Source organism: Macaca thibetana, chromosome 3, assembly GCF_024542745.1.
Source record: "Macaca thibetana thibetana isolate TM-01 chromosome 3, ASM2454274v1, whole genome shotgun sequence".
In the NCBI taxonomy this organism is placed as follows: Eukaryota; Metazoa; Chordata; class Mammalia; order Primates; family Cercopithecidae; genus Macaca; species Macaca thibetana.
Window position 1 is genome coordinate 120,627,925 of NC_065580.1, and position 10,547 is coordinate 120,638,471.

A 10,547-nucleotide genomic window follows, 5' to 3' on the forward strand; every position below is an offset into this window, starting at 1 on the left:
TTTTTATACTTTTAGCTCAATGTGTAAATGTTTGTGACTGGTATCTTCTTTAAATTTATGTTTGGATGCTTTTAGCTCAATGTGTAAATGTTTATGATGGATGTAAAGGCAAAAACTTCTTAACAGTATAAAATCTTTTTCTTTATCCAGTTTATTGCTTTTTACCTTGATTCCTCCTTTTTCTGGTATTAATAGCCCTGTTTCTGATCAGGGCTATTAATATTTCTATTCCTTTCCTGTTTATATTTCTATTCCTTTATTTTTCCTGTTTATATTTCTATTCCTTTATTTTCAATATTTCTATTTTGTTTTATAAAGATAATGTAATTAAACTTTACCTTTTTACCTAATCTAGGCGGCTTTGCTTATTAATCAAGGAAGTTTTTGCATTTGTTGTGAATCCTGAAATGTTTGCTCTTTTTCCTGACATCTTATTTAAAATTTTCTCTTTATTAAGGTTTTATTAGTTTCTCTTCACCTTTAAACATTTTTCTCTCGATTTCACTAAATTGGGTTTCCTTTGTTTTTATTTTTTCTCTTATGATTTGGAAGTTTCATATCCCATTTCTGATCTATGTCCTATTTCTATTTTACTAACAGTTACACTTACATTTTAGACATAAACAAATACACATATATATGTTTTTTGATCTTAATTTGTGATACACACAAATTTAAATATATGCATATTCACATGTTACATGTTTAATTAGATGTTTTAGCAATACTGATTGAATACTAATTTTTTATTTAAATGAAAGTGAGCATGTAAAACAGCTGATAATCATTTATTAATACAAAGTCATCTATCTACCTCAAGTATTAAACAGGTATAACATAAACAGTAAATTAAAAGGCAATGTTAGAAACACATTATTTTGTGAGTTTCAAATTTCAGTATCAACAACTTTAGGGACATTTTTCAATAAAGACATGTATCAATAATAGCGCTATTCCAAGTTTTCGATTTTTAGATAGCCTTATGTTCTTTTGCTCTTCAATATGTAGTACTTCTAAATTATTTGTAACTATTAATAAATTACTTTTTAAACTTTTCCTCTGAAAATAATATTATGGTATAGTTTGCATCACATGAGTTTAGATAACAGAATGAGCCTGGACTGCAGCAAAATGCCTAACAATGAAGGCTGAGCGTTTTTAAAGATCAGTATCCAAATCTGTGGCAATGTTGGGGTAACAGGACGTGAGGCTCTTAAAGAGCAGAAGCCAGTCTGTTCCTGTGAAGCACCAGATTCTCAACTTTTACCTTAAAGGTATAAAAATTAAATTATTTTCAGTTCAAAAGGCTGCCTGCAGATGTACAGCACAGAGTTGAAAGGGAAACAGCCTTAATTACAGACATGGTCACAGACGCTATACTGGTCTAGATCTGCCCTGTCCAACGTGGTGGCCTCTGGTCTTATGTGACTGAGCACTTGAACTATGATGAGGTGGAACTGAGATGTGCTTTAAATGCAAAATATATACCGGATTTCAAAGACTCAATACGAAGAATAATTTCTATATAAAGTATCTCATAAACAATTCTTATATTGATTACATGTTGAAATAGGATATTAATTTCACCTGGTTCCTTTTACGATTTTAATGTGGCTACCAGAAGGTTTAAAATTTCATATGTGGTTCTCATTATTCAGAGGTAATGTGTTAATTATCATTTTCTTGGAGTTCCAGTAATTGTCTTGACAATACCTGTGACAGTCCCAGGTCTGTCTAGTTTAATTCAGTCCAAAGGATTTCAGCAGTAGTTTGCTGAAAACAGGAGAGAGTATCCTCTGTTTAAGGAGACAAATGTCTACTGAAGTCACTTTCATGGCAAAATGATAGCTGCCTTTTTTTTATTTAGTTATTATCATATGTTCCAACTTCATGACAGGGCTCAGTAATGGGAGCAGTGGCTGAATTTCTGAGTCTGGATTTACTTTGTTTTTGCACCATATTATTCCTGTTTTCTAAATACTCAGAACCCTTGTAGCTGACAAATTACACTAAACTACTCCTGCGCTCCATAGATATATTACTCTAAAATCCTGACTTCTAAATCGTTATTGTTGTCCTCTATGAAGAGTAACATCCGAGCCTCCTGACAATGTCATCATTTTAGGAAAAAAAGTGATCTTACTGTTTGTTTTTTCACTGTTCTAAAAGATTAGTGGATGTGCTCACTTTGGCAGTACATATACTAAAATTGGAATGATACAGAGATTAGCATGGCCTCTGAGCAAGAATGACACGCAAATTGATGAATTATACCATATAAAAATACTTTAAAAATAAAAAAAATAAATTTTAAAAATATTAGTGGATAAAGCATATAGCTTGAGTAGGGTTCCCTGCAATGTCCTCACCCCATGGTCTTCTGACTGCCTTCTGCCCTTGCTGTTATGTGGCCAGAGCCTGACCCACCCCAACCCACCTCACAAGGCTTCACTTCAAACACCTTGTGCCTTCCACGGGCCCTATCAGTCTCAATGCCCCAGTCCTAAGTCTGAACCTACATACTTTCTCTCAACATCAAGACTTACCTGAATATATGCCAAACTCCCTCAAACAAAACGTAACACAATAAAATATGAGCAGCTGCTTTATTCTTCTTATCTTTTATCCCCGTTTGTTGAAATCTTCTGGAATTTTAGTTTTGGATTTTTGTAATGTTATGTTTTTATTTCAGAAAATCATTTTAACAGTTGTATTAAACTGTACAACTACATTGTCAAAAATTATTTAGTCACAAGGTTTGCTGGTTCCTTTGCTTATGGTGGCTTGGCATGTACTATAGCTTTCCTTTTGCTGACTTCCTTATCCTGATTCATTTTTCATTTGCCTAAGGCATCCTTCAGGGGCCTTTTCCTCTTCCCCAGAAAGAATATATGACAATTTGGGGATCCACTGTATCTAAACAAGAATTTACTGTAGTCACCTATTTGACATCTTAGATCTACAATTCTAATCTCAAAATTATTTGCCCCCAGAACTTTGTGAGCACTGTTTTATTATTATTTTCTTTTTAGAGACAGGGTCTCACTCTGTCACCCAAGCTGGAATGCAGTGGTGCAATCATGACTCACTGCAGCCTTGAACTCCTAGGCTCAAGTGATTCTCTTACCTCAGCTTCCTGAGTCACTGGGATTACAGGCATATGCCACCATACTCAGTTAATTTTTTTTTTTTGGAGAGATGGGGGTCTCACTATGTTGCCCAGGCTGGTCTCAAACTCCTGGCCTTTAGTGATCCTCTTGCCTCGGCCTCCCAAAATGTTGGGATTACAGGTGTGAGCCACTGTGCTCAGTCCCATTACTTTCCAGCATTTAATGTTATTTGGCACTTTAGTTGACACTCTGATTCTTAGTCTTTTACAGATTGCCCATTTGGTTGTGCCCTCTTGCTCTCTTTCCCCAGAGACTTTACCAAGGTATGTCTCAGTCCATCCCCAATTCTTGCTTAACACTGTTTAGAGAAAACTTCCTCTAACTGCATTTTCCTCTACTCCCACATAACAATTGTCAACACAGAAGACTTCTGTGATCAAATGTGGGTTTTTTTCCCATACACCCATCAGTAGACACCAGCCGCATGTCCTCTAATTCAATTCCAACACTATTTACCTAGAAATGGTGTCAGGTCCCACAGGCTGAGGGGGTCAGTCCCCAAGACTGCCCCTCCACACCAGCCGCCAAGTCTGGGCCTTCAGAACTTCTGATCAACCAGCTTCAAGTTAAGGTTCCCATGACCCCTTCTTTCAGCTCACACAACTCAGGAAAACACTTGGTTCACCAGTTTATTGCTCTATACTGGAAAAAATACAGATGAAGAAACGCTAGGGGGAAGTATGGGGAAAGGGGCTTGGAGCTTCCACGCCCTCCCTGGGCACACCACTCTCCAGGAACCTCCACATGTTCAGCTATTGGGAAGCTCTCTGAACCCTGTCCTCTTGAGGTATTATGAGAGTCTTAAGACCCACAATCAGAAAGGTGGGAGAACATCAGAGTGGAAGGAGGGCAGAACACCAGAGGTCTACCTGAGGCCTAACACATCCATTATAATAAGAATATATAAGGGCTGTGGGAGTTATAAGCCAAAGAATCCTGGATGAAAAACCTATATATATATCATAACACCACACACTCAGTAGGTGTTTTTGATATGAACTATGTATTTCACTCAGAAGAATTATCTGCTCTGCTCTTAATAATGTAATTATCATCTACCTCTCTTTTACTTCTATAGATTCCCCATTATATGGATATTAATTTCCTGGAATCTGACATACTACTTAACTCCTCACTCTAGCTCTGTCTGCTGAAGATTGTAAAATAATTCCACAGCTTATTCTTCCTTTTAACTATCTTGTTTCAGCCCTTTCCATTTTAAAAAATTCAGTTCTTCCACTAAGATTTTTATTTTAACCATTAGAATTCTTCTGTTTCCTGGGCCTTTATTTCATAGGTGTGATAGATTCTGAAGCAGGCTCCATGATCCCTACTTCCTGGTAGTTGTCATTTGTAATACCCTTCCCTAAGAGTGGGAAGGACCTGTGTCTTGCTCCCACCCTACGGAATACAGCAAAGGTGACAAAGTGTTGCCTGTGTGATTACATTACAGAAGATAATAACATCTATGCTGCTGGAAAGGCTCTCTCCCCTGCCAGCCTTGAGGAAGCAAGCAGCCATGTTGGAATGCCTACATGGCAAGCAACTGAGGGCAACCTTCAGCCAACAGATGGCAAGAACTGAGGCCCTCTGTCCAGCCATCTGTAAGGAACTGAATGTTGCCCAACCACCACTTGAGCTGAGAAGTGGATCCTTCCCCAACAAGACTCAGATGAGACCACAGCCCTGACCAACACCTTCATTGCAGCCCTGTGGGCCCCTGAAGCAGAGGACCCAGCTAAGCCTGACCCACAGAAACTACAAGGTCATTAATGTGTGTCGTTTAAAGTCACTAAGTTTGTGGTGATATTGTTATGCAACAATATACTAATACAATAGCTGCCTATTTTAATTTGGTGGCTATCATGTCTTCTGGGATCAAGACTTTCTAAAGCTCTAGTCTCCTGAACCAATGGTTTTCTTTGATGGGAATCACTCTGCTGCTTCTCTGGGTGCCTCTCATGATGTTGGGTTTTTCAAAAGTCTCATGAATCTTGCATGGTTGTGAAGTACACAGTCCCTAGCTGTAAAGAACTTTCTAATGGGTGTGATATAGGATTAGAGACAAAGAAAGTAAGCATAAGTATTTTCAGTTAGTAACACTTACCAATAAAAAATGTAGGATAATATGATAGTGATGGCATGCATGTGTTGCAAGTTAGTGGAGGCTATCTCACAGTGGTCAAAGAAGGCCTTGCTGGAGAAATTATATTTTACTAACTTGAAGCAGCAGCTGTAAGAGCTTTCCACACTCAAAGAACAGACAGTGTAATGTTCCCTACCCCACATTGCTGCTATAACAAACTATCATAAACTTAGAGCTTAGAACCACACCACTATGACCCCACAGTTCTGTACATCAGAAGTCTGGGAGTCTCTACCAGTTTCTCTGCTCTGAGTCCTGTAAAGACTGAAATCAAGGTGTCAGCCGGTCTGCATTCTCAACTGGGTGAGGCTTCCTGGCTCATTTAGGTTGCTGGCAGAATTCCCTTCTATGCAGTTGTAGGACTGACACCTCTGGTTTTTGTTGGCTATTGTCTGGAGACTCCTGTCAGCTCCTAGAGACTTCTCTCCAGCCCTTGCACATAGGCTCCTGCTTCACGGAGCTGCAACTTCAGAGAAAATCCTTTTCATGCTTGGAATCTTGGACGTCCTCTCTGCCACATCTTTCTTCTGCCTCTTCAGCCCTCCTCTTCTCTAACCAGTCCAAGAACATTCTCTGCTTTTAAGGACTTACGAAATTAGATTGGCCCCACACAAATAATTCAAGATAACCTCCCTATCTGAAGGTCTGTAACCACATTACCTCTGCAAAGTCCCTTCCCAGCAGTGCCTAGATTTGACTGAATAGGCAGAGGATGGGTCTCTTGGAGGAACGAACATCTTCAGAATTCTGCCTACCACACTTCCTATATGAGAAACATGTTTGTTGCACCTTAAGATCCAGTGGGATGAAGCAAAGTAAGGAGAGTGAAGAAAAATAATATTTGGCTCTAGGAAGGAATTTGGATTTTATTTTCATTTAGATGGGAATCTATTGGAAGATTTTTACAAGGGGAGGTAATGTTAAGTTATACTTTAAAGTGATCAGTATGCTGACAGGGGAAAGCTTCCTTAGCAATTGTCTTTCATATTGCCCAGCTGTGGATAGAGATGTGTTAACTGTGGCATCAGCATGACCTCCTTTATGTCTTGGCATAAGCTTGCATGTGTCAGTGGCAAGGATATAGAGAAACTGTAGGAAATGGGGGTCGACCCTTAAAAAAATGTGGAGGTAGGTAAAAAGTTACCGAGACAGGAGTTAGTTACATCAAGAAGTTCCACTGCTTCATCAAATACTTGTGCTTCTGTCTAACGTGGCAACCAAGTACCTGCCACCCTGACTCACTTCTCAGGCTGCAGGGCCCACAAAAGCCAGGTGACTGTAAATGACTCCCCCTGATTTAGGGAACTCCACTTCCCAGTGGCTCCATAAGAACAGTGGGGCATGAGCTCTGCAAGGCTTGTCTTGGCAATCCTATCAGATACCAGACCACTGGCCCACAGCCTATTTTGCTGCTTAAGCTAGGGGTACAGCCCAGGCACTTCTGAAATAACCAATCTCAGCTGGCGTTTTCACAGCCATTATTTAGCTCAGCGATTCCAACAACCCAATACCATTTGCCTTGTGACCTCCAGAAACACCTGTCATATTTGAAAATGGTAACCTTCTTTTTTCCAACATCACACTGGATTTATTCTTAGTGTGTATTTTTTCATTTCAATGAAAATTTTGCACATATGGGCAGGAAAGGTAAATTTGTGGCTTAGGCCACTATTTTAAATGAAAAGTTTGATACTATACCTTTTCTTATTAAACTAATATATTCTTCTAGGGGAAAAAAAATGCTGGGGTAGTTTTTTCCTAGAAGCCTTTTAAGGGAAAGTTGAGCTGCATGCATTTCTTGGATATAAAGGTAAGGTGCAACTCTGACACTAAAGCATGGGACTACCAAGTGGATGGCTCCCTCTCTGGGACCGCATGGCTTCATCACACCTGGGGATGAGAACCGGGGCCTGACAGTCAAGGACAGTGGTTGAAGGTGAGCAAAGGAGGAGACAAGGCCTCTGCTCTGGACTCACTGACTGCACAGGTTGTTGTAGTATGGGAGTGCTTGCCCTGGCCATATCCGAGGAACCTGGGACTTAGCTACGTTTTCCCTGCCATCTCTACATTTCTGAGCAGAAATGGATTGAGAGAGCTCTAATAGCTGGGCTTCACTGGCCATGGCAGGCCCTGCTGGTCAGCAGGCACACCACTGCTTGTTGAGATGCCTGAGCCCAGCTGTCACAAAACACCAATGGCCCAAGTGTCCTTAACCACAGCATGTTGCCTTTATAAAATGCCACCTTATGTGGACTTCCTTTTTCCCTTTTCTTAAGTGGTTTATTATATATTAAGTGGTCCATTATGCTGACTTAACTCCTTAATAAAGCCCTGTCTTGATGTTTTCCCATTGCTTTTATAATGAGCCAAATTAGTAATAAAGTTAGCCCTTACCTGACTATACTTTATTTTGTGCCTCCCAGTACCCAGCACCTGATACCCTAGAAGCAATTCTCAAATTCATAAATTTTTGGTAAGTGATAACAGAAATCTGCATGTGTCATTAAGGATTGTCCAGTACAATTTCCTTTTATCACTAAAAAAAACAGATCTTAGGGAGTTCGTACAAATTGTCTAAGGTTAGAATCACTGGCAGTTTTCTAACGTCCATTTTAATGCTCTTTCCATTATAAACTGTGTTGTAAAAGTATTTTTTAAGGGCAAGAGTTAAAAGTGGTGACTGCATCTTATCTATTCTCCCAAGACTCCCTCCATTCACCCAGGCTGCTGGGCCAAACCTTCAAGATGGTCCCACTTGCTTAAACTGTTTAAAATGTGCTCCCTCACCACCAACTCCCGAACTGAGGTCAAGAACTAGGAATATAAGAAGGAAGTTAAAAGATGCTATCTTTATCCAACCTGTCCTTTTGCCATGGACCTTGATAGAATCCTTTCTTTTATTCAGATCCCTAAAGGTGGACTGTAAAGTATCCCTTAAAAAAAAAAAAAAAAACCACTGGGAAATAACAATGGAGACCAATAAATAACATACAAGCATGAGCAGAGAAAAATAATAATCTGGGACAGACCTTTAAAAAAATTCTAAAGTGTAGAAAAGGAGAAACATAACTAAGAGATATTTCTTTAGAATTAGAATTTTTCCACAAAACTAAAGATAGATGGCATATGATCTATGATCTCTAATGATATGATGCAAATACCACAAACACTAAGCAGAATGAGCTAGGACAACCACACAAAATAGTTGAAAAGATCCTTCACAGCAACAAGAGCAAAATCAAGGCAGATTCAAAGAAGATGCACAATCATAAAACATGAACCAGGCCTTTTAAATCTGTCTTTTACTATTTAATCCTCACTCTCCAACAAGACAGATATAAACTATTCGCACTTTAGAACTGAGATTGAATAATTAAGTAACCAACAGTCACCAGTAAATAACAGAGCCAGAATTCAACAGGTCTATTTGGCTCCACAGTCCACGATCTTTAGACTATGATTCCATCAAGATCAGCTTGTCAATATGAAAGGCAGACCTAAGAAATGTTTTAAAATTGAGAAAATGAGTTAAAATTTCAGAAAAATTAGAAATTTACCACAGAATGAATACATATCAAAAGGATCATATATTATTAGATGTATAATAAAAAGATTTAAGTAGGCCTGAAATTATAAATTAGAATTACCATATTCATATCAAAATTGTTAAGCATTAATACCATAACCAAGTGACAAGTTTGTTAAAATGTGTATTTCTACTAAGGGAATGTAATTTTTAAAGACATTAAATATCAGGCTAGCATTCATGTTTCTGAAGCAATGGCTAAAGACAGGGCAGTGCCACACTCAAAAGAATTTAATCCAAGATTATTACAATCAATGAAGACAATCACATATGGCGAGAGTAAGAAATCCTAGTTTCAGTAAGCTTCCTACCCAGCTGCTTCAGAAACACTCAAAATCGCAAAGTGTTGAGAGAAATTCTTCTCTGTGGTATACCATAGAAACAACAGTTGACTTCCCAGCTCAAATTTTCTTTCCAGCTTTAAAATATCCTGACTATTCCTTTCAGGTTAAGATTCTTATTTAACAGAGTAGACCTTAATTCAGGAAGGGCCATTTCTTGAGCTAACCAGAGACATGGGCTCTGCTAATCCAAGATGAGCTAAACCAACTAGACTTTCTCTCCTTGTCACAATTTCTAAACTCCATAGAAAGAAGTGGCCCTGTGGTTGGTGGTCAAGGGAGCTTAAAGTCAGGGCTGGCAGAAGCTGTAACTGAAAAAAACTGGTAATAAATATTAAGACCAAATTACAGAGCTAAATAAAACATTAACAGCTAGAGGGCAAATGCTGACAAATCTAAATAGCTATAGTAATTTTAAGACCCAAGAAGGTGGGAGTGATCTGCAGGAAAGAAAAACTAGAGAATTCCTTGACATCAATACCAAAGAACCCAAGGTTATAGTGCTGTTTATATAAATAGAAAGAGATAAAGACAGTAATGAATATTGTGAAATGTTTTAGGATGTTAAAAGATATAACTAAGAACTGAAGACAAGAAGTTTAACATTCAAATTCTAATAATAAAGGCCAAGCATGGTGGCTCATGCCTGTAATCCCAGCACTTCGGGAGGCTGAGGTGGGTGGATCGTTTGAGGCCAGGAGTTTGAGAGCAGCCTCGGCAACATGGTGAAACCCCATTTCTATTAAAAATACAAAAATTAGCTGGGCGTGGTGATGCACACCTGTGGTCTCAGCTACAAGGGAGACTGAGGCACAAGAATCACTGGAACCCAGGAGACAGAGGTTGCAGTGAGCCAAGATCACACCACTGCACTCCAGCCTAGGCAACACAGCGAGACTCTGTCTCAAAATAACCAAAACAAAACAAAAAACGAATTCTAATGAAAGACAATCACATATTACAAAGGGAAAAACTAAAAATTGCAACAACAATCTTTTAACATAAAAACAGAAGGCAAACCAAGGATAAAAATTTAAACTATACATATACAAACTGTCTAAATTCAACAACTAAGTGTTTCAATTTGTCATTTCAAATTGCACTGTTCACAAGAGAAAACATTAGAACTTAAATGTAACCTCCATGAGACCAAGGATATTTGTGTTGTTCATTGCTCTACCTTTAGTACCTTCAGTTTTTTTGAATAAATGCAAAAAGAATGCCAACAAATACCAAAACTGCATCCTCCCCAATGCTGCCACAGCTCTGACTCAGTGCAGATGGAGTTTTACACAGGAACTACT

At 38.6% G+C, this 10,547-nt stretch overlaps 1 non-coding gene across 1 annotated transcript; it reads left to right on the forward strand.

Annotated features, from left to right (window-relative positions):
- The first annotated feature begins 2,179 nt into the window (after positions 1 to 2,179).
- LOC126951761 (U6 spliceosomal RNA) lies at positions 2,180 to 2,283 on the forward strand. Its single transcript, XR_007724627.1, has one exon. It is a non-coding gene; the product is annotated as a U6 spliceosomal RNA (small nuclear RNA).
- Positions 2,284 to 10,547: the final 8,264 nt, after the last annotated feature.